This window comes from Prionailurus viverrinus, chromosome B2 (assembly GCF_022837055.1).
Source record: "Prionailurus viverrinus isolate Anna chromosome B2, UM_Priviv_1.0, whole genome shotgun sequence".
Classification (NCBI taxonomy): Eukaryota; Metazoa; Chordata; class Mammalia; order Carnivora; family Felidae; genus Prionailurus; species Prionailurus viverrinus.
The window spans coordinates 69,951,015-69,976,717 of NC_062565.1; positions in this window are offsets into that span (position 1 = coordinate 69,951,015).

The following is a 25,703-nucleotide window of genomic DNA, read 5'->3' on the forward strand; positions in this document are numbered from 1 at the left end:
ACTTCTATTCTCTCATGTATGCAAATATTGGAGAAAAATTCCCTTTAAAACCTTATGAATATGGTATCTTTTGCATAGATCAGATGCAGTTCATGTTTTGGTTTTTGCTCAGCTATTAACTCAAGACTAATTACTGTAGTTTCAAGGTATCTGTTGCACACAAGCATCTTCTTCCTACTGTTTGAACTTTTACATGTTTCTCTGGTTCTTCACATTTTTTTTTTTTATTCCTTTAAATGGCCTTGATCAGTTGAATTAAAAGCCAGAGGTTTTAGCTACTAATGCTTTCACTAACATTGTAGCAGATTTTGAAATTTCTGGGTAAAGATGATTTCTTATTTTGTATAATTAGCGCAGATGCAGTGAGTTGCACTAAATCACTCCTAATCAATTTACATTTCGTGGTTGAAAACTCTCATCTATAATCTAAGAACACATTGATGTTTCATTTGTTAGAAAACAGAGAACAGAGTTTTCTCATCAAATTTTAATTTTTCACTTTAATTACATACCACATTCTCCCAATATGCAGAGGAAAAAAATACTTTAAATTCATACATAGAGCTCATGCAGACACATAGAAGGTTAGAAATATAGAAAGTCAAATTTAATGTGGTTCTGAAAAAAAATTATATAATAATCCACGTTTCAACCTTAATAGGAAACATTTTCAGAGACTATACACCACATTTTATGTGTCTACCCAAATTATTTGAGCATGTTGACTATGTAAATAGACATGATTCATTTCATTATTCTATTTACTAGAATTATTGAATTTTATTGTATTGTCCAAACCTGATCACTATTGAAACTGGAAGGCGTTGCTACCAATAATTTACTAAGATAACAAAAATAAATCAGAACTATCCTGGGGGGTAAATGGAAACCTTTATATGAGCTCTAGTCATAAATAAAATTTTAATCTTCCTTATATAATTCAATAAAGTTAAATTCTACCAGCCTAACATGTAAATATAAATCTAGAAAACATACTGAAGCTTGACACAGATATTGTTGGTCTTGATAATAGAACTCCAGTATTATTTAAGCAAGGAGAAACAATGTGCCCAAGGAAGTCCTTTCTTCCAGCCTTACCATATGAACCATGCTTAGTGCTATGCCAACTATAAATTACAATGTTAATACTCATTACTAAGGAGTACACACACATGTTCACACACACAGACACACATATACTTCATGTGTATAATACATGTGTATGTATTATTTTTTGTACATATTTGGTGCTATACTCACTATAAGTTACAATGTGATACTTCATTACTAAGGAGTACACACACACACACACACACACACACACACACCGTGTGTACAATACATTATTTTTTGTATACTCCAGGGGCAGTTAGTTATTATTTGAAATACTCTAATCCTGGTGTAAAGAGTTAGAATTTAAAAGATTCCAATCAGGTGTACACAGTTCAAGTACCTACTGTAGGCGTTCTCACTACTGTTATTTTTAAAAGTACCAAAGAGCTTGTTAGAAAATATTTTTTCATTGGTTGAATAAGTGTTATTCAAGATTTGTAGATGGGTCTTTTCATCATTGCATAAGATGGGTGGGTATAAGAACTTAGTGAGCTCAATTGCCTATAGGCCTTAGAACTAAAGCTTAGCCCTTGACTTAGGTTTCAGAAATGTGTTAAAATGTTTTTGGAGAATCCTCCCACCTGATCTGACTGGACGTCTAGCTGAACTCTGCCACTATAATATGTGGACCTGAGTGGACCTGCCTCCACTCAGTCTATCTTACAAGTGTTTTTTATTCAAGTATTTAAAAAGATAAAAAAGGAGACTTCAATGAATCACAAAATTTATTGTAACAGTTTTATTCCTCCTTATTAGTAAATGTTGGCGTGTGTGGCAGGATTTAGTATAAGACTTATTGTAACAAACCACCAGAGTTAAAAAGAAAATTAAAAAAAAAAAAAAAAGGTTGTGCAGTAGCCTTTATGTATAACTTCCTCTTTGAGGGGACCGTATCTTCCAGAAAGAACAAGCTAATGTGAATGACACACTCAGAGTTAAGTCAGCCAGACTGAAACCACGACAGACAGCTATTTTAAGAGTGAATTTAATACAGAGAATTGGTTAATTAGAAGGTTTTCTAGAAGGTTTTCAAAGACTACAAGACAAAAAGGGAATTGTGAGGTAAAGATGATACAAAATGTAGGAAGCAGCTTCCATCCCCAGGGCGTAGGGGAATAAAAGGAAGAATTCAGTTTATCAGAACCTAGAAAATGGGAGGTGATCTGGATTCAGACAATGGAGAAGGGGGCACTTTCTGGTGCCAATAACTCTGTGACTACTCTAGAAATGTGGAATACAATCTGAAGACTGGAACTGATTGCCTGGGGAAAGATCCATTGCCTGGAGCTGCTAATAGAAACTGTATACAGAGCAGGAAATTTCAAATCCCTTTTCTATCTTCCTGCTTTGTAGTCTGCCTCTAGTGCCCTCTGCTGTCAACCTAACAGGGAGGGAGTTGGCAAAGGGGAAATATTTGCAGTTTCAGCTCCAGCTTCAAAAAGCAGAGTACAGTGGCCCCCTTATCTGTGGGGGATACATTCCACGACCCCTAGTGGATGCCTGAAATCCATGATAGTACCAAATCCTATCAAACCCTGTAAGTACATACATACACACACACACACACACACACACACACACATTTACAACAAATTAAACACAGTAAGAGATTAACAGTAATGGCTAAGAATAAAATGAAACAATTATAACAAATAATGTAATAAAAGTTATGTGAATGTGGCCTCTCTCTCTCTCAGTCTGTGGGCTTATTATGGTGTATTGTACTGTATTGTATTGCATGTTATTGTACTACACTCAGCCTTCTTTTGTAATGATGTGAGATGATAAAATGCCTACATAATGAGATGAAGTTAGGTGAATGACATAGGCACTGTGATGTAGTGTTAGACTATTCCTGACCTTCTGATGATATGTCAAAAGGAAGATCATCTGCTTCCCAATGGCACTTGGCCCGTAACTGAAAATGCAGAAATAAAAACTGTGGATAAGGGAGGAAAACTCTATAGAAGATGGACTTTGAGGCAATGAGAAAGTAGCTTAATAACAGCACATTTGCTTTAGTCATCTTGAAACACATAAAAATTCAACTCCCCTATGGCAATGATTGTTTTGGGGACATCATGTAAAACCGTTTTGACTGATAGAATCTATGGAGACATCAGTTTGGGGTTACTTTTTTATTGTGAAATATAGGGTTTGTAGAGTACAGTTTGTAAAATAGATTTTCTGTAATGTGTAAAGTTTAAAGACTAATAATAAAACCAAATAGCTTTATACTCACAACCCAACTTAAAAAAACACAACATTTCCTGTCCTAAAAGTCTTTCCTTATCTCATATTTCTCTGCTCTATCAACTCACCTGAAGGTAATCATGACCTTGAAATTTGTGTTAATCATTCTTTCTTTTACTTATAGTTTAATCACTTATTTATGTGTTGTTTTGAATTATATTATTTTAGAATAAAGAATCCTAAAATAAACCCATACATATAGAGATGACCAAGTTTTTAAGTGCAAAGGTAAGTTAGTGGACAAAGGACAGTCTTCTTAACAAATGGTGCTGGAATACTGGATGTCCAAATACAAAAAAGAAACATGAATCCATACCTTATATCATATAAGAAATAATTTAAAACGTTATAGACCCAAATATAAAACTTAAAACTATAACTCTTCCAGAAGAAAATGTAAGAGGAATGGGGTGCCTGGGTGGCTCAGTTGGTTAAGTGTCTGACATTGGCTCAGGTCATGATCTCACAGTTCGTGAGTTCGAACCCTGTGTCAGCTCTGTGCTGATAGCTTGGAGCCTGGAGCCTACTTTGGATTCTGTGTCTCCCTCTCCCACTCTGCATCTCCCACACTCTTGCTCTGTCTCTCTGTCTCTCAAGAATGAGTAAACATCAAAAAAAATTTTTTTTAAATGTAAGAGGAAGTCTTAGTGAACTTGGGTTAGAGAAAGATTTCTTATATATAAACAAAAGCGTAATCTATAAAAGAATAAATCTTTATTTTTTTATTTTAGAGAAAGAGAGCACACACACAGGTAGGGTAGGGGGCAGTGGGGGAGAGAGAAAGAGAATCTTAAGCACGTTCCATGCTTAGTGCAGAGCTCCACATGGGACTTGATCCCACAACCCTGGTATCATGACCTGAGCCGAAATCAAGAGTCAAATTCTGAACCAACTGAGCCACACATGTGCCCCAAGAATAAAATTTTAATTGAACCTCATTAAAATTAAAGAACTTCTGCTCCTTGAAAGACACTGTCAAGAGAATTAAAAGACAAGCCCACAGATTAGGAATAAATATTTGTAAAGCTTATATTTGAAAAAGAACTTGAATCCATAATATGTAATTAACTTTTAAAACTCAGCAATAATAATGTAAAAAAAACCAAACACCAAATTTAAAAATGAGAAAAATATTTGAACAGGTATTTCACCAAAAAAAGATACATGGATGGCAAATAATAATGTGAAAAGATACTCAATATCATCAGTCACCACATGAATTAAGGAAATACAAATTAAAACCATGATAGATTCTACTTAACACCTATCAGAATGTCTAACATTAAAAAAAATACCAGATTTTGGAAAGGATATGGAGAAACTAGAATGCTCATATTCTCCTAGTAAAATATAAAATGGCACTATCTTTTTGAAAAATATTTTGGAAAGTTCTTAAATAGTTAAGCATGCACCTAACAATAAGTCAGCTATCCCACTTGAAGAGAAAAGGAAATAAAGACTTGTACAGGAATGTTCATAGCAACTTTATTTGCAATAACCAAAACCAGGAAACTATTGAAATGTCAGCCAACAAGTGAATGGATGAAACAAATTGTGGTACATCCATACAATACTATTCAGCAATAAAATGAATGAACTATTGCTATAACAACAACATGGTTGATCTCAAAATGATTATTCTGAGTCAAAAAAGACACATCAAGAAATAATAATACTGTATGATTTCATTTATATAAAACTCTAGAAAAGACAAACTAACACATAATAATAAAAAGCTGATATGTGATAAGATGAGGAAATGTGATACAGAAAGAGATGCAAAGAAGGAATTACAAAAGGGAAAAAGGAAACGTTAGGTGTGATGAATATGTTCACTGTTTTGATTATGGTGATAGTTTTACAGATATATGCATAGGTCAATATGTATCTGATTTTACGCTTTAAATATACATAGTAGATTATATGTCAATTTTGCCTAATAATACCCATTAATATAAAAATAAAAATGGGTTAAAGACCTAAATGTAGGATCTGAAACTGTAAAAATCCAAGAAGAAATTAGAGGCAATAATTTCTTTGACATTACTCATAGAAACATTTTTTCTAGATCCATCTCCTCAGACAATGGAAACAAAAGCAAAATTGAACCATTAGGACTACACCAAAATAAAAAGCTTTTGCACAGTGAAGGCAATGATCAATAAAACAAAAAGGCAGCCTACAGAATGGAAGAAGATATCTGTAAATGATATGTCCAATAGGGGGTTAATATCCAAAATACATAAAGAACTTACACAACTCAGCACCAAAAAAACCCAAATAATCTGATTAAAAAATGCGCAGAGGACCTGAACAGACTTTTTTCCCCCCAAAGAAGACATTATTTGGCCAAGAGACACATGTTAAGATGCTCAACATCACTCGTCATCAGGGAAATGCAAATCAAAACCACAATGAGATATCACCTCATGCCTGTCAGAATGGCTAAAATAATTAAAATTAAAAAAAAAAAAAACAAGAAACAAGTGTTGGAAAGGATGTGGAGAAAATGGAACATTCTGTACTGTTGGTGGAATACAAATTGGTGTAACGACTGTGGGAAACAGTATAGAACTGCCTCAAAAAATTAAAAATAGACTTTCCATATGATCCAGTAACTCCACTACTGGGTATTTACCCAAAGTAAATGAAAACACTAATTTGAAAGAATATATGCCCCTTTATGTTTATTGCAGCATTTTTTACAATAGCCAAGATATGGAAGCAACCCAAATGTCCATTGATAGATGAATGAATGAAGATGTGGTGTGTGTATGTATATACATATATATACATAATGGAATATTATATATGTAATATAATATGTGGTGTATGTAAATATACTATATATATAATGTAATGTACATATTATGTAATATAATGTAATATCATGTGGTATGTATATATATAATATATATATAATGAAATATTATTCAGTCATAAAAAAGAATGAAATCTTGCCATTTGCAACAACATGGATGGTTGTAGAGGCTACAATGGTAAGTGACATAAGTCAGATAAAGACAAATACCATTTCACTCATATGTAGAATTTAAGAAACAAAACAAATGAATAAACAAAGAAAAAAGAGATAAACCAGACTTTTAAATACAGAGAAGAAATTAGTGGTTGCCAGAGGGGAGGTAGGTAAGGGGATGGGTAAACTAGTTAAAGGGGATTAAGAATACACATATCTTGATAAGCACTGAAAAATGAATAGAATTAGTGAATCATCGTATTATACACCTAAGACTAATATAGCACTATATATTAATTATATTACCTAAGAAATAAAATAAAATAAAATAAAATAAAATTTTGTTTTCTGTTTTTGAACTTTACATAAATGAAATCATATTGTAGAAATTCTTTTGTTACTTGCTTCTTTCATTTTATCTTTTTGACATTAACCCTGTGGATTAGTTATAGTTTATTTTCACTGCAGTACAGTATTCCTGTTTATTATAAATGTATCACAATATATATGTCGATTTTGCTGTTTTAAGCATTCAGGATCATTCCAGTTTTTGGCCATAATGGACAAAGCTGTTTTACACATTCATGTACTTGTTTCCTGGTGCACATTTGGAAGTGTTTCCCTGATTCCTCGGTGAAATTTAAGATGTTTACATGCTCAAATTTTCTAAGGAATGCCAAACTGTTTTCCAACATGGTTGTTCCAATGTATATACCCACAAGCAGTGGATGTGATTTCTTTTAATCCAAAAATTGACCAACACACTTGATATGCTCTATCTCATTTTTTTATAGCTGCCAATCTGATGTATGTCATTGTCTCAGTCAGCTCTGGCTGCCATGACAAAATACCAAAATAGACTAGGTGGCTTAAAAGCAGAAACTTATTTTCTCACAGTTTAGGAGGCTAGAAGTTTGAGATCAGGATGCCAGCACCATCAAGTTCTGGTGAGAAACTGTCTTCCTGCTTAGCAGACAGCCACCTTCTCACTAGGTCCTCAAGTGGCAAGAGAGGGATCTCTCCCTCTTCCTCTTCTTATAAGGCCACTAATCTCATCATGAGGGCTGCACCCTCATAAGCCAATGCAATCTTAATTACCTTCCAAAGGCCTCATCTCCAAATACCATCACACTGCGGTTTAGAGTCACAACATATGAATTGCTGTCAGTCCATTACAGCTGTGGTTTTAATTACCAAATTACCTAATTACTAAATAAGTTGATCATCTCTTTTATGTAATTAAGGACTGTGTTTTGCCTTGGCTATAAAATCCCTGATCATATCTTGCTTAGTTTTCTATATGAGTGTTTGTGTTTTTTTTATTAATTGATAAGTATTATACTGAATGTATACATATTCTGGGTTTATTCCTTTATTGGCTATCTGTGTTATAAATATTTTTTTAGTTTGTGGCTTATAACTTTATTCTATAACAATTTGATCAATATAATATGTTAATTTTAATATAGTTAATAGCTTTTATGATGTTTAAAATTTTGTGCGACTTCGTAAAGAGTTCTTCTTTCCCTAGGATAATGTCATAAAAGTATTAGCTTACATTATTTTTCACAAAGTTTATAAATTGCACTTAATCCACTGAAAATTAGGAATTTTTGTTTATTTAAACCAATAACTGGTCAACATGAACATACTTTATAACCATAATGACCATGAACATAATGAATATGAGAAAAATGCAAAGATACTTAATCCTTGATGATGTCACTGAATCTCTAAGCCCTGAAACCATCTATTTCCAGACTTCTTACTATGTAATATTATAATGTTCTTTTTTTTTTTGCCTTTATCTAATTGATCATTTTTTTTCTTTTTTATTCTCAAGTTAGTTAACATACAGTGTAGTGTAATCTTGACTTCAGGAGTAGAACACAGTGATTCATCTCTTACATATGACACTCAGTGTTTATCCCGAAGAGTGCCCTTCTTAATTCCCATTACCCATTTAACACCCCCTGCCCCCCCTCACCATGAACCCTCAGTTTGTTCTCTGTATGTAAGGGTCTCTTATGGTTTGCCTGCCTTTCTGTTTTTATCTTATTTTTCCTTCCTTCCACTATGTTCATCTGTTAAGTTTCTCAAATTCTGTATATGGGTGAAATCATGTGACATCTGTCTTTCTCAGGCTGACTTATTTTGCTTAACATAATACCCTTCAGTTCCATCCACGTTGTTGCAAATGGAAAGATTTCATTCTTTTTCATCACTGAGTAATATTCCAAGATATCTAGATAGATAGATAGATAGATAGATAGATAGATATCTTGTCATTTGCAACAATGTGGATGGAACTGAAGGGTATTATGTTAAGCAAAATAAGTCAGTCTGAGAAACTTAATACACACACACACACACACACACACACACACACACACACCACATCTTCTTAATTCATTTGTCAGTCAATGGACATTTGGGCTCTTTCCATAATTTGGTTATTATTGATAGCACTGCTATAAACATTGGAGGCATGTGCCCTTTCAAATCCGCATTTTTGTATCCTTTGGATAAATTCCTAGTAGTGCAATTCCTGGGTTGTAGGGTAGTTCTATTTTTACTTTTTTAAGGAACCTCCACACTGTTTTCCAGAGTGGCTGCGCCAGTTTGCATTCCCACCTGATCTACTCTTGTCTGAATATTCCATTACTTGCAGCTAAGTTCTCACTATTTAATAAAAGGTGCTACAATTGCTTGGGCACTTTTTCCTAAGTGTGATTGGGAAACAGAGCAGAAAATTCAGGGCAAACTAACAACCCCGATCCAATTGGTTTTTATCTTATTACAGGAGTTTGCGTGGTGAATTTATTGATACATAATTAGACCAATTACTCTCTTTGTCTAGGATCCTTTTCTAATTATGATTATGACATCAGAGTCCAAAAGAGAAAAGAAAGTTGTAGGTGTTTATTCTAAAAGAAGACTGAATGCAGCCTTCACCCTTGGCTCCTCGTTATCAATACTGAGCATCAGCAATCTCTTCAAACAGCTCCCCTGGAACAGCCTTGATCATGGGGGTTGGCAGGATCTGCGAGAGATTTAATGCACTATTAGTAGTACACATGATGCCATTCTGAGAGCATTGCACTTGGCAGAACATTACTGCAACCGAAGGGCTATATTAATGTCTTATGAGGCTGTAAACTTGTTGAAAATGCACCTGAATTCTCAGAGGTAAGGAAATGAAGATGTAAGTAAGCCTGGGGTGAGTGTTTAGCTTTGCAGTTTATTTTCTGCTTAACAATAATGGGAGACGGAGTAGCAAACTACTATTACTTGTGATTCATGCAGCAATCCTCTAATACCAGAGGTGAACAACTTTGGGAAGATGAAGCTGTTTGCATCTTTATACCCAAGAGAGTGATCTTCAAGATCTGGACTCTGCAGATTTGACAGCGTGAGCCATCAGACCATTTAGAGGAACCCATTATGTGCAATTTGTTCCAATTAATATGAAAGCCTAGCGTTCTCCAAAAGTACCTCCTAGGGTGAGCAGTGAATGGATTGATATTTTACAGATACTGTTGATTAGGTTAACCAGAGCATAAGGTATGATGACTATCAGTCACCAATTATTATGCTTAATGGGTATAACGAAGTCTCTCATTCTCCAGTAAAATAGCTTTTTGGCCTGACCTTTAAAACCCCAAATAACTTTATTTCTATTCAATTCCTTTTGTAGGATATGACCTCCAAATAAAACTTACCAGTTAGCCAAGTTTGGTGATAAAGCCCCACGCAAGAAGAGTGGCAGATCAGAACTCAGACACTATGATATTGGGAAATGGGGTAGACCTGGGACCAGGGCTGACAGTACCTCAATGTACTGTGTGAATTTAAGTAGATTATTATCTGTGCCTCCTTTTCCTCATCTGTTCCCTAATAGCAGAAGTTGAACTAGATTTCATCTATAAAATGATATGTGGTCACTTTCTTCATGCTGAATTCTGCAAACCCATAATATTATGCTGCCTTTGTCAGTGTTCAAGACAGTCCCTCTCATCATTCCCCTTAACAACTTCCATTAAGCAACTAATACAATCCCATTTCTATTGGAAATTTTTTCTTAGTTCTCAAAGAAATGTTGGAACTCATAATCCTGTTATATCTAAAAGTCTCTGTATATGTGTGGTTTTGTTCAGATAAACAGGAAAAAGATAGAGTATGAACTGACATTTATAGTGAGAAAATCACTCTTAAAGCACATGTATATAACATTCCACAGCCATGTCTATAATATTATATCGGAAGTTCACTACCTGCTGTGTATCAGGTAGAAAAGATGTGTGAGGAAGGGGGTTCCATGAAGATTCTATAGTAGTAGAAGCAAGGGGATCATGGTCACCTGGTGTGACCTTATAAAGCCCTTCAGGTGTACCACTCATAAAGCTGTGCCAGAGACACCCAGTTGGGAGGACCAAGCAAAGTGGGGGGTGGGGGCACAAAACTGGATAATGCATGCACAACATAGGACTTTTTTAATGGGAAATCTTTGCACTGGGATTTCCTATAGGCCTAGCTGAGACTTTTTCAGAGTTGCATGCAGTATGAAGTTCTTCCTACTCAATTCCTTCCTTTCTCAGATGTCAGACCTGCATCAATCATGATCTGAAAATTTCCCTTGTTTGCTCCTACTGTCTCCTTTATGCTTCATAGGCTTTCTCCCTCTCCTCCCAGTAAAGCTTTTGCACATCTAATTCCATCTTGATGTTTGCTTCTCACGGATCTAGCATAACACATGTGACTACTTGGAATAAGTAATATTTCAGACTCTCTGGCATCCAGGTGTGACCATATGACTACATAGCTAAAAGTGCATATTATGTGTTATGACCTTGAAGTAATCTAACAAGAGTTTGACCATCTCTTCCTCATGGCCTCCATCCTGCTAGCTAGAATGTGGGCATAATGGTTAGATTCACAGCAGCTAATTCAGATATGAAGTAGAAGCAATATATTTAGGATTAGGGCTACATATCCCTGATGATAGAGAAACTGTCATATCAGCCTAGATGATCCATATTTGCATAAAGGAGAAAAATAGTCCATGATATGTTTACTTTTCTATCAAACAACACAATGTAATCTAATTCATACAGGTCCCTACCCTTCAGGGAGGTGGGGAAGAGGCAAATGAAACATTCATTAAACAGGAACCATGCATGGTGGCATGGAATAGTCTCTCTCTCTCTCTCTCTCTCTCTCTCTCTCTCTCTCTGTTTCTCTCTCTTACACACACACACACACACACACACACACACACACACTAAAAACTCTAAGAAAGGGGGGAATCATTGCCATCTAGAATATTTGGGAAGGACATAACCTGGACTTTGAAAGACAATTATGTGTAGAGAGGAAAATTGTACACTGGGAAAACAACCTGAGCATACTATTATTTTAAGGTTAGAGAAAAACTACCCTGAATGCAACAGAGGTGATTTGGTGGCAAAGAGTGAAATACAATTAGGTGGGGGAAGTCTTGACAATTCTGCTTAGGCAATATATCCTAAAGAAACCTGCCTGGTTATTTGCCTTTGGGTTGAGGTCTATCCCCTGCCCTTCTGTACTCTGCTGTGTGTTACAAGGATCTGATCCCTCAAGCCACACTTACCAGGCTTCTTTGACCAATGTCTTCTTAGCTGGGTTTGGCTAAGGGGAAGTACTGGCTAGACTCTGGAGAACAGGAAGATAGACAAAACCAGGGTATATCTTTACCTTACTCTTTTTCAACCCACATCTCCAGCAGTTGGTTTGTCTTCTCAGTAATTCAAACTGCTGTACAGCCCTAGCTCCTGGACCCAGGCATACTCTTTCTTCCCTGTGTTCCTCTTGCCCTCGGGGTCATACTGGCTTCCTGTGGTTGCTAATCTTGGTGTCACCTCACTTTTCTCCTTTTGTTCTTGCAGCACTTCTGACGCCTTTGTAACCAATTTTCTGTGTTAAATTCCTTCTATTGAATTACCTGGTTTAGCAGATGGTGTTGCTATCCTGTGCATATGCTTGCAATGTTCATTTATATACACCAAAGGCTGCTTAATGTAAATATTTGCAGTTATTGGTCTAAATATTTTATTTAGCCACAAGAGCACATTTGGTCAAATATAAGGAAAGCCAGAAGTGACAAAGAGTCAGTGTCCCCAGAAGCAGATCATGATGGACAGGGAGCTGGTACATAAAAACCAGATTCCTCAACCTGAGGCAGAGGGTGGTGGGTAACTCTAAGTTGTATACCACACTTTTTCTCCTATTTCCTTAGAGGGATTGAATTCCAGCTGCCCAAGGTGGTAACTGGCTTGATCACATATACTTTTTATGTTAGCATCTCTCTCCTCCTTGTTTTACTTCCCCACTTGGCTACCAGTCCACCAAATAAACTACGTGTACTTGAATTCTTGTCTCAGGGTCAACTTCTAGGGAAATCCAAACCAATACAACTGGCTTGGGTTTGATATCTCAGGCAAGGCACTAAATGATGTAGATAGAACCCTTTCTTAAACTTCCAGGCCCACCCATTGTCTACAGCTTCCTGTGTAAAAAACTTTATCATAGAAGCACTTAGTGCAGAAAATTGAAGTTGCCCATTTACATTTCTTACATCTTTAAGAAATTGTAATTCTGCCACTTAGGACTTTTTTTGACACCAAATAGTAGTTTATTAAGTATTTGTTGTATAAAAGAATGAAGAAGTCTGGGAAGGGGAAATTCTCACCATTGTTCTCAACAGAGTGCCTAGCAGGTCAGAAGATAGTCAATAGGGACACATGGGTTACTCAGTTAAGAGTCTGATCCTGGTTCCAGCTCAGGTCATGATGCGTTTTTGTGAGTTCGCAGTTTGAGTTTCCTGAGATGACAGGGCAGAGCCTGCTTAGGATTCTGTCTCCTTCTCTGTTCGCCCTTCCCCACTAGTGCTGTCTTGTCTCTGTCTCTCTCAAAATGAATAAATAAACTTTTTAAAAAAGAAGATGGTAAATAAATATCTATCAGTGGAATTAATAACCTAATGGATTTGGTGATAACTAACTTGGAGTTTAGAGTTGGAGACTTGGGGCTGGATGAATTCTTTTGAGAAATTGCATAAACAGAAGAGAAAAAGGATAAGATAAGATAAGATAAGATAATCTTGGATAAGATAATCTTGTAGCAAGATTATAGTCGACAAATTTGAATAGAAGAAATACAAAATATAAATTCTAATGAGATAATTTCTTATGATTTCTTTGAAAATGACAGGAGTCAAAAATCAAGGAGATATCCAAAGTAATCAATGACTATTGATTGATGAATATTGATGATGAATATTGATGATATTGAATAATGAATATTTCAAAGTCAGATCAAAATAGAGTCTTCTATTTTGACTCTTCATGAATGATACACTGAGATTAAATTTATTTAAAAATTCATTTTAAAATTAGTTTCACCATCAATGTGACTTACTAATCGCAATTTTTTTCTCAAAAAATAAATTCCGTGAAGTTTGCATATTTTTGCAGGCTTAAATTTTTTATTTAGTCTTTTAAGAAAGGATTTAGAATTATCCCTCCCACTCCCTTCATTAGTCCAAAGTATAAAAAATCAAAAAACATTTGATTCTTAAAAGTTTCTGTTGAAAATCCAAACATAACTCTTTATGATAGTCTTATGAGTTTCCAGAATCAGGTCCTTCCAAAATTTACATTCCTGATAAATGATTATGGGCAGATACAACAAAATGCCTGGTGCTACATTATAAGCATTATATGATAAAAGTACACATTAAATACTGTCTGTTTGTTTTTAACAAACATTTTCTAAGATAAAAATTCCATGTCATGATCGGGCACCTGGGTGGCTCAGTCAGTTAATTGTCCAACTTCTGTTCAGGTCATGATCTCATGGTACTTAGTTTTCAGGCTCTGTGCCTACAACTCAGAGCCTGAAGCCTGCTTCAAATTCTGTGTCTCCCTCTCTGTCTGCTCCTCCTCCACTCACACTCTGTCTCTCTGTCTCTCAAAAATAAATGAACATTAAAAAAAAAAAAAATCCATGTCATGAATCCTCAGGAAAGCCAGACATCAGTGACACTGACTCTTGAAGGAAAAAAAAATCAATCTGAAAAGATTGCTTACTGTTTAAAGCTACTTGTCTGCCTATTTCAGGCTCCATGGTTAACCTTTGTTTTTGTCCAAAGATTCTCATTCCTGATGAAATCCCAGGTAGTTGTACATTTGGATAAATAGCAAAAACAGCCTATCTCAAGGCAATCCTCAGCAATGTGATCTATGCATTACAGTATTTTATCTAAGTAATAACTCTCAAGAGGCCTTGGCACAGAAACTAAATATCACTGGCATCCATTTTATTGCATTAAATAGATTGTTTTACCAATTTATACAAACCTATTATAAACTATTATGTATTAAATATAAATAATAGATCTATTGAGATATAACACTATTAAAAATAGTAATAGATTTAATGTCTATGAAGCATATGAAGAGAAAATTTTCAGAAAAGAGAGTCCATCTTCCTAATTCAGTCTACATCAACTCAACCTTCTTCCTGCTATTCACAACTTAAATTCAAATACACCATAGGAGACAGATAAAAATGCATTATCTTATTTTGTTCCCTACTTACTTATCCCCTACCTTTCTTTTCTATTTTACATTCTGCTAAAGCTGCATCTGGTAGAAAGAGTTTTTCCTGTAAGTTGATACCATTTTCCTATTATTTGCCTGCCTGTTCACCATCATCATCCCTGTCTGAGACATTAATAAATTGAGAATATGAGAAAATGACGAGCAAATGATGGAAGTAGTTTACAGAGCCAGTCAAATTAGGTTTTACATAACTCCAATCAGGTATCATTCCTCTTAAACAATCACACAGATTTAACACCAATGTTGGAAAAGAGTGTAGAAATCTCTTTCAACATCTTTAATTCACACATGAGAAAGCTGAGGTGCGTAAAATTTAAAATGACCAGCAAAGATCATGTTATTGCAAGTTAATGGCAGAGCACCCAGAGCCCAACTTCTCTGCCTCTCATCTCAGGAGATTGTTTTCATTATAGAATCATCTTGAGTTTTTCAGTTTCTTTCACATTACGAGTTGCATGTTTGGGCTCTCATGACTAATATTATTTTCCAAAAAACAATTTTAAATAATATTTCATTGATAAAACTTTAATTTGATAGTGACATAAGATTATTTATTCAACTACTGTTGCTCAACAAATTTTATCAAGAAAGCACTAAGTTCTGAGAATTATACAAGTGAATAAAACAAGCAAAATCCCCTGCCTTCATTGGAACACATGATCTAAATTACACATTACAATTTACAGGTATCATATTCCATATTGGTCAGTGAAGTTGTGTCTTTGGTTAGAACTGTTTTAGATGAGAGTTTATGCCATTTCTGAGAAAAAAATTTAAGTGACAAGAGCACCAGCAGTTATTCTAGTTTCAAAACCAGAATTACAGCGTACAGATTAGGGAATAAGGCAAACAAAATATAGGATAAAGATAGGGACAGCTTTCACAGCGCCAGGCTTGTGGGAAGACACGAGTCTGACTGGTAAATGCCACTGAATTCAACAAATGTTTATTCAGCTCCCATGTGACTCTTAGCCCTGGTATCTTGTTTGCTGTTTAATTACAAGCACCTAGAACTGTGTGTGCCACCTCATAGATGTTCAATAAATATCCTGGATATGAAAGAATGGATAATGTAAACCAGATATTGTACTAGATTACAGAGATACAAAGATGAATAAAATATGGTCCCATCTTGTAAGCTTCTCATAAGGGATCATAAATATAATATTTATTAAATGTCTTCTATTGATAAAACACTATGTTAGGCACTGCATTAGGGAAAAATAAAAACAAAGTGCAATCCTCCTCTCAAGGAGCTTTATAAGAAATATTTTGAAAAATAAGACCATAGACAGATTCCGCCTTTCGCTGTTGGGAATTAGAACAATTTTCTTGAGACAGTGATATTTGAGTTGGGTCCATGATGTCAGTTGGACTATTACTATCTCTCTGTGCTAATTCTCAGTAAGAAGCTTTTAATAAGGCTTAGTCAAATAAGAATTGAACTAATAAAAGCCCTTAAAAAGGAAAATAATCAAATACCTAGATAAGGCTTAAGGTCATCTTTGGCCTCTTGTATAATAGGTCTCTCTCCATCTTAGCAGAATCGTTCAAAATGAGGTGCAGTTCCCAAAATAGAATGTGTTTCCTTTTTGTGTCTCCTTGTCTCTGACAACTGTTGTTTTCTCTGCTAAGGATGACTTCTCCAAATCTATCCTGTACTGTGTCTCTCCAAGACTATCCTTAGGTTGATTTGCTAGGAAGATTCATAGGACTAAGCATATAGTCATACTCACAGTTGTGATTTATTACAGCTAAAGGATATAAATAAATAGGAGCAAGGAGTGAAGTCTGAAGGAAACCAGGTACAAGTTTCCAGGATCCTCTCCCAGTGGAGTCACATAGGATGCATTTAATTCCCCCAGCAATAAATTGTGACAATACCTGTGAATTTTGCCATAGGGAAGCTCCTTAGAAATTCAGTGCCCAGGGGGCACCTGGGTGGCTCAATTTAGGTTAAGCGTCCTCCTCTTGCTTTCTGCTCAGGTCATGAACGGAGTCCCACATCGGCTCCCACGCTGGGCCTGGAGACTGCTTGGGATTCTCTCTCTCTCCCTCTCTCTGTCTATCTGTCTCTCTTTCTCAAATAATAAGTAAACTTAAAAAAAAAAAAAAGAAATTCAATGCCCAGGGTTTTTAATCATGGCTGGTCATGTAGGTACCCTCTGCCCAACACCCCAGCATGTACCAAATTTCCAGACTCCCAGAAGGAAACCAGGTGCTCAGCAAAAGCTGTATTATTTGTATAGATAGTTTAGGCATAGTGAGCCATGCTTACCAGGTAGGAACAATCCTAAACCTAAGTTTCAAGACATGAGTCAAATTTACAAGCAGAACTTCATATGGATATGAGTCTCAGTGCACTTTTCTGTGCACTTTGCATTCCCAATTCTGAAATACGGTGCTAATGAACATAGACTCAGCATAAACATCTTGTAGTAAATACTCCCCTAAGATATTCAGGTAAAATTGATCATTCTCTCCCTTCTACTACTACTATAATGGGTGTATAATTCAAAGGTAACTATGTGACATGATGGATGTGTTAATTAGCTTGATTGCGGTAATGATTTCACAAAACACATGTGAAACTTCTTGAAATTTATGTCATTAATCTTATGTGATTTTTTAAAGTTTGCAACAATCTTACAAAGGTTATGGATAGTATTCTGATTATTTTTGTGTCAATATGACAATCAAAAAACTTCAAGTGACAGCAATAATTGAAAGGCAAATTTAACATGAGTGACACAATTATTGAAAATTAAATTGCAATCTTTGTTCTCTTGCTCAGCTTCCAAAAAATATTATGAATTTTCATGTTTTCAAATAGTACAGGTATGGAAAATATCACACTGCTTCCCTTGCATTACCTGAAATAAGAGAGTAGTCAAAAAATCATTTAATGTATTAATTTTACCTAAAATAGAGTTCAATATTTATTTATAAATTACTAAAGTATGAGATATAGAAACTCTGTGATTGTTTCTCTCCTTCCTAGAAATATAGCTTAGTATGTTAACCCTGGAGAAATTCAATAAAAGTTATGGAATCAGTCTTAAATCAACCAGTTGGGTAGCAACTTCTCCCTAATACTTGCTTTGCATCAGAATGTGAAAAATTGTAGAAAAATTGTAAGTGCACAGTTTTGCTCTGTAAATCTTTAGTTTTGTGAGGCTCTTATGAATAAATTATCATTTGACTTTAGCCTTCCTTAGAATAAAAATATGACCAACAGTATCAGAGCTTATACTGAGAATTGTTCTGGGCCCAGAATATAAGTAAAAGGTGGCCATTCTCTTCTTATCTTGATTTTTCTCACATATTTTATCCATACGTTGGAGTTAAATCAATACCAATAATGAAAGACCACATAAATTGCTTATTAGTTGCACTATGTCTATGCCTGACATGAGCCCATGGAGATGTTTGAGAAATGAGGCATCATCTTACATGGGCACACAGAAGAGGTCACTTTGTTATGACTAAGTCCTAGGGATTGTCAGTCTAAGCTTAAATAACTCTTAGAAAAGGGGAAGTGTCTCTTGACTTTTGGAATTTTGTATATGGTTTAGACCTATACTACCAAAAAAGAAAGTTAAAAAATTTGGCTGAAACTCTGAAAAATGAAGAATACCATTATTTCTCTAGACATTGGTTTGTCTTCAGCTGCATCTAAGAATAAGGATTTAAACTGTATTCATAAACCATATAGTTTAATTTTTTGGATAAGAAGAGGAAGCGCTCTGAAGCATGAAAATTTGTCTAAGCTACTAATTCCATAGCTGTTCCCTCATGCGGGGAGTGACTTCAAGATGATTAAAATTATCAGAAGTTCAAGAGAAACTTTTGTCATTTTATGCATTTACTTTGTTTTTGTTTTTAAATATTATATATATATATATATATATATATATATATATATGATCAGAACTATTTAAATACCATTCTACCTAGGGACAAATTAAATAAAAGACATTCTCCAGAGATTCACAGTAATTATATGATCCAAGTCTCTTGTGGGAAAAATGAAATCCCTAGAAGTTAAGTGCCTTGCTCAAGTCATATAGCCGGTTGCTAGTAGATTCAGACTAAAATATTTTGATCAGATACAAGCTGTTTATCATATCAACAACTTTCTTCTTTTTAAAAAGTCACTAAGAATTAGGAGTATGTACTCAAGGTAGTTACTTTACTTTTCTCTCATTAAATATGCATTTTTAAAATAAAAGTCTTCCATTTTTAAGTCATCTTATATTCAAATTGGATATGTATCTGAGTAACCACTAAAATTTGTGGACTCTTAGAACTTTGTTGATTACAAAAATAACTAACATCTGTAAAAAGCCTCATAAAATTTTGCATATACAGCACAAATGACACAAATATTTGGTTTTGTTTCCAAAATGCTGTAAAAATGCTATTAAAATTTAATTAAAAAATATTTCTAATTACTCTTCACACATAATACAAAATGAAACAGGATGCTGACAGTATATTTTAAAAATGCATTGTTACTTTCCTTTTATGGCTTGTCTATACTTTGTCTAGTAGAAAGCAGCCCAGTGGAAATTCTGTGGTCTGGGAGGCTGAACTTCTGGTTTATTAGATCTTCCCATTCTCTTCTCATTGTAATATTCTCAACCAATTCAAATAGTACTTTAGTATGTATGTGTGAGAGCTACACAGACATTTATGGACTGGTAGAGCAATGGGTTTCAATCTCAGAAAAAGAAAAAGAATATTTATTTTAAAAATGGAACATGAAGGACACCTGGGTGGCTCATTCAGTTAAGCATCTGACTTGATTTCCGCTCAGGTCATGATCTCATGGTCACGAGATCAAGCCCACGTTGAGCTCCTTGCTGGGCGTGGAGCCTGCTTAAGATTCTCTCCCTCTCCCTCCAGTCCCTCCCCCATTCACACACTCATGCTCTCTCTCTAAAAAAAAAAAAAAAAAAAAAAAAAAAAGAACATGAAAATTTAACACAGGCTAGCATGTGGCTACAAGCAGCCTAAAGCCAATGGTGTCTGTAAAGTCCATTTACTCAGCCCACAGAATGTAGATACATGGCCTTAATCATTATATTATACTACTAACCTGATATATTAACTTACTACATGATTCTGTCCTCCTCTGTTTCCATCCTCTTCCAGTGAGTACCTATTATTCTTCCAGATTACATGTGCCGAAGTGTTAACATAGGGTCTGGCAATTTTCAGGTGGCCAATAAAATCAGGCTTTCCTCTCATCATATTATGGAAGACATAGAGATGAAGATTGTGTAACTTTTTACCTAAACAGTACAAGAAATTATAGAAATATTACCTGGGCCACAAAGCTGGAAGCCATAATGCATATAATCTGGAAAGTGTCAATTTGCAGGAAGCTCAGATAACTTGGCTAACATTCCTTTCCATTACTGGAGTCCTGGTATTCATTGGAAAAGGTAAAATCCATGTTTAACACCATATTAAAAGTATCCTGAATGAAATGGAAAGTAGTTCCTGTGGGAGCTTCACTCCCGCTCTCCTTGTTTCTAAAATGATTAACCTTGCTTTCTCTGACAACTTCCACCCAGTGTACTAGGAGATCTAGGGTTTCCCCTCTCTTCCTTTCTTTCTCTACTCTCTTTCCAACCCTTTTCTCAATCATCTGCTCCTTCTAAGTCCCAAGTCTGAGGCAGTGTGAAATGAAAACAGTGGCTAGCTGGTGGCTTTCACCCACTCCTTCCCTTTTAGTCTCCCCAGGACTCTTTGATCTTCCTTTGAGAGTGGCCTTTTTCCCATACTTAGTCTAATTGCTTAGATTGGCCTGACTCTATGCACTGTTCTTTCCCTTCTCCCTTTCCTAACCCCCACTCCAGGAATGTACATGACACACAAACTGAACTATCATCATACTCCATCGTTTTGGAAACAATGATTGGGTCAGAGATACACATTTGACTTGCCTCTTCTGAAATTATTGAGTAAAGGGGGCTTTCACTTTGCTGGTGGGACAGAATTATGAGAATGTTGGGATGGAGTTGCTAGTAGACATGTCATTATAAGGAAAATCTTCGTGAAGAGTGAAGCTGCATGTAGGAAATCAAAATTAAGAGAGCGAGAGGAGATGGTGACATGGACTTGAGCACCTGGGACCCTGGAGTTTTTCAGTTTATGTCAGCAAATAGATTTTGGTTTTGCTTGAACTTGTTTGAGTTGGGTCTTTGTTATTTTCAAGAGAATAAATTCTAAGAAATACACTTTCTTTCTCTGGACTTCACCTTAAGTGCAATTTAGTTCTCCTATTAATAAGAAATTTAGAACTATGTCACAGCCACTCCTCCAACAAGAATGGGTTAGTTGAGTGCTTCTAGCTTAAAAGACCTCTCAATGTAAATAGTCATTTGAGGTCTACAGTCTATTTTGTCTATTCCGTGCCAACATACTCTTGAAAAGAACGTGTCTAATCACTGAGTGGTGAATAATACATTATTAATCATTATTATATATTATTAAATATTATTAATATAAGTAGTATTAAATTATTTAGTCTATTAAGTCACAAAACTTGTTACTTCATTATCTGGTCCACATATGGATACCATTTGAAAATGAAACCACAAGCATCAATTACTTAATAAAACTCCAGTTTATGAGAATTGGTATACAAAACAAGTAAAATCTAGTCAAATGTACAATGGCATGCAGGATTTTTAATATAGGATTCCAGAAATTGCTGGAGGTAAAGAGCTTGAAGGGCATTGCAAATCAGAAATTATAGTTATATTATTTATTCATTGCCATATTTAGTGCTAAGAGATGATTTTGTGACTTGAACTAAACAAAATTTCTGCTTGAGACTACAGTGCTCAAGAAAATGAAGGACATATTGAGAGTGTTGAATACACCCAGTATGTAAATATATAGTTATTTTGTGTTTGCTTCAAAGAAAGTGAAAATCAAAATCTTACTTATGCAAAAAAGTTAAAATTTTAATTTGCTTTCTTTCTCTGAGGGCAGAAAAAAAATTTTTTATGATTTATTTCACAAGAAATTTTATATAAGATATATTTAAGAGTAATATGATATATATATATATATCATATATATATATATATGATATATATATATATATATATATATATATTTGGTTTTTTTTTGGTAAGAGATGGTAGGTACCAGCTTTTTTTACTGTCTGAACAGAGGCTGTAGAATTCAGTATTCTCTATCAGTTTAAAAGAGGTTTTGAATTTTTCTCAGCAAATACAACAGGAGGATTTATTTGTTGAATCTGTACTCTGAGATGAAAATTAAACATGCTTTATATATATGGAAACTAATATAAACCAAATTATAAAAAACACAGTCCTTATATAATCTTTATCCTTGATGAATTAGGCAATTGTATTGGCCTCAACTGGTTTTTTTTTCTCTCTGTTGTACCATGTGATAGTCATTGATAACTATGGTCAAGTAGTTTCAGTGAAGTAACACATTCAGTTATTCATTTAACAAGTATTTATAGAGTGACTTGTATGCATTCAGAGCAGTAAACAGACTACAGTGCCTATCCTAAAGGAGCTTACATGTTAGTAGAGGAAGACAGCAATAAACAAATAACAATTATATAAAATCAGATAATGGTAAGAGCTATGAAGAAACATAACTCAGAATAACAGGTATGAGGGTTAATTTTTAATGGGTCAAGTTGGCTAGGCCATGATTCCCAATTTTTGGTCAAACACCAGTCTAGATGTTTCTGTGAAAGACAATTTTTAGTTGTGATTAACATTTAAATCAGTAGACTGAGTAAAACAGAGTACCCACCTCATCTAATGTGGGTGGGCCTCATCCAATCAGTTGAAGACCTTAAGAAAAAAGATTGAGGTCCCTTGAAAAAGAAGGGATTCTGCTTCCAGACTGCCTTTGATCTCAATATTGCAACAATCCTGTCTTGAGTCTCCAGCCTGATGGCCTAGCCTATGGATTTTGGACTTGCCTGCCCTACCATCACATGAGCCAATTTCTTAAAAAATTAATCTTTCTCTCTCTTTTTGTATACACACATGCACATCAAACACCCTATTGTAAGAGAAATGTGAAGGGCCATAGTGAAAAAGTGATTGCTGTTTTACGTAAGGTAATGAAGAAAAGTTGGATGAAGTAACAATTGACTGAAAGCTTACAGGAAATAAAGGAGCTAGCCCTGAGGTCATCTGTAGGAGGCATCTAAGAAGTGAGAATGGCAAGTACAGAGGTCCTGAGGCAGGAGTATGCGCAGCTTGATCAACAAACAACACAGTAGCCCTTGTGGCTAAAGAGGAATGAACTGTAGAGAATGGTCCAAGATGAGGTCAGACAGGTGAGGGAAGAGCTGATCTCACAGATACTTAAAAATTACTGGCTTTTACTCTGAGGAAAATGGTAAGCTGCGAGAGAGTTTTTTCAGCAGAGGAGTAAATGTGGTCTGACTCCTGTGATTACAGAGTTAACCTGAGTGCCATGATGAAAGTAGAATAAAGGGAACAAATGCAATAATCCAGGTGAGTGATGATTGCAGATTGGATTAGAACGGTATGAATCAAGTAGTGACAGGGATTACTTTCTGGATACATTCTGTAAGTAGAGCAAACAATATTGGATCAGATGTGGAGTGTGAAAGAAAGGAGTCAAAGTTTTTGACCTGAGCAACATTAGAATAATGGAGTTGCCATTGACAGAGATGGGTCATGTTGAAGGGAGGAAAGTGGATGTGGGTGGAGAGCTCTTCTGTTAGGTTTGCTCATGCTTAGATTTGAGTTGCTGGTGATTCATCCAAGTGGCTGTGTGGAGTAGGAAACTGGCAGCAAGTATGGCTCAAGGTAATAGTTGTGAGTCATTTGCTTCAAGACTCTAGTTATTAACCTGGGTTTTACTACCTCTCAGGGGGCATTTGAGGAAAGTATTGGGGCTTTTTGGTTGTCATATGACTAGGGAGAGTAAACTGACATTTAGAGGGCAGAGGCCAAAGACTCTAGGATTCTCACAATACGCAGGTCAGTTCTGACAGCTTTTGAATTTCCCTGGATTTTTCATAATTCTTGAACATCTTGCTGGAGTAAATTCCAGTGAGATCAACAATTTGTTTTCTGCTATTTTCTGGATTTTTCAGGAATGTGATTGCTATGCAAATCAATAGAATATTGTACATTGCTCTGTTCTCAGCTTCTCAAGAGCTTTTCATATCAGAAAGTGATATGCTCAACAGTATCACCATTACTGATATTTGAAGTATCAGTCCCTAAATACCAGTCTGCCTTTATAGCTGTCCTATTCAAATATACGGTGGTGGAGTTTTGAGACTCTTTAAAACATACTTAGAATCAAATACTATTAAATTAATGAAGATATATTAAATAGAAGGATCTTCTAAAACATTATTAACAAATATTATAAAATATTTGCTCTACCGGTATTCCTTACATAATAAATATTTTATACCACTATAATAGAAATCTGTGCTGTGAAATCACTTATTGAAATTTTTATTGAGTGACTGCTTCTTTTTCTAGTTCATCTTCTATTCTTGATTGCCTATCAAAGAATGTGGTCCTCAAGATCTCATTAAGAACTGGAAGCAATGAGTGGACTTCTAAATAAAGATGTATTTTATGTGATAATGTTTGTATACCATATAGAATACTTTTGACACAATACTTATTTATAAATATGGCTCAGCTCAGTTATAAGAGTAACAGAGTATCATATTTTTTCTAATTTCTGTCATTTTCATAGTCTGTAGTTTGACTCAGAATGTCTTTCTTGCCTAATTTAAAATTATTTACCTCTTATCATAAAGCAAACCTCAGTTCTTTTATTTTTCTTTTTATTCCCCTAAGTGTAGTTTTTACTTTAGTGTCCACCTAAAACCTTTGATTCTTCATTTACTCTTACTTCTGGTACAGAATAGCTTCTGGTCTTTTTATTCATCTTATAGCCCAACTTATTTATTACAAATCATTGCAAACATTTGTCTACTTCATTGCATGTCTTTTAGGGTAGTCAAGCCTATGCATTTCCATGTTGAAATATACACTATTTTATTATATGTATATTTTGTTATATTTTATTTTATTTTTATTTTATATTACACTTGCAACATTATATTGACTTTCATTAATCATTTATTTTGGTAGGTTATATTTATCCATAGGTTAAGTTTTAGGATAGAAACATAGAGGTATTACCCAATAGTTGTTATAAAATATACATAGCATTTGATAGAGATAAAAACACCCATCCTAGCAAATAATTGCTGTATTAGTCAGAATTCTCCGGAAAAGCAAAGGAGGTCAGGCTTTTGTTGTATTCAGGCATTCAACTGAGGCCCACCCACATTATGGAGGGTAATCTGCTTTACTCAGGTCCACTGATTTAAATATCAACCTTATCCAAAAACACATTCACAGAAAAATGCAGAATAATATTTATCCTGTTTTACCCATTATATCACTCCTTGTACTTTAAGATCTGTACAATATCTGTTTCCTTCAATAGAGTGAAAATTCCATGAGAAATAAAGATTATATCTGTCTTTTTCTTCATTTCTAGAACTTCACACAGACCTTGGCACATAGTGGGCAATCAATTGGCCACTCTGTATTGCCATATTTCATCAAGCCAAACCCCTTTCATGTTGGTGTCTTCTTGAAGCTTTTTACACAACCAGGTAA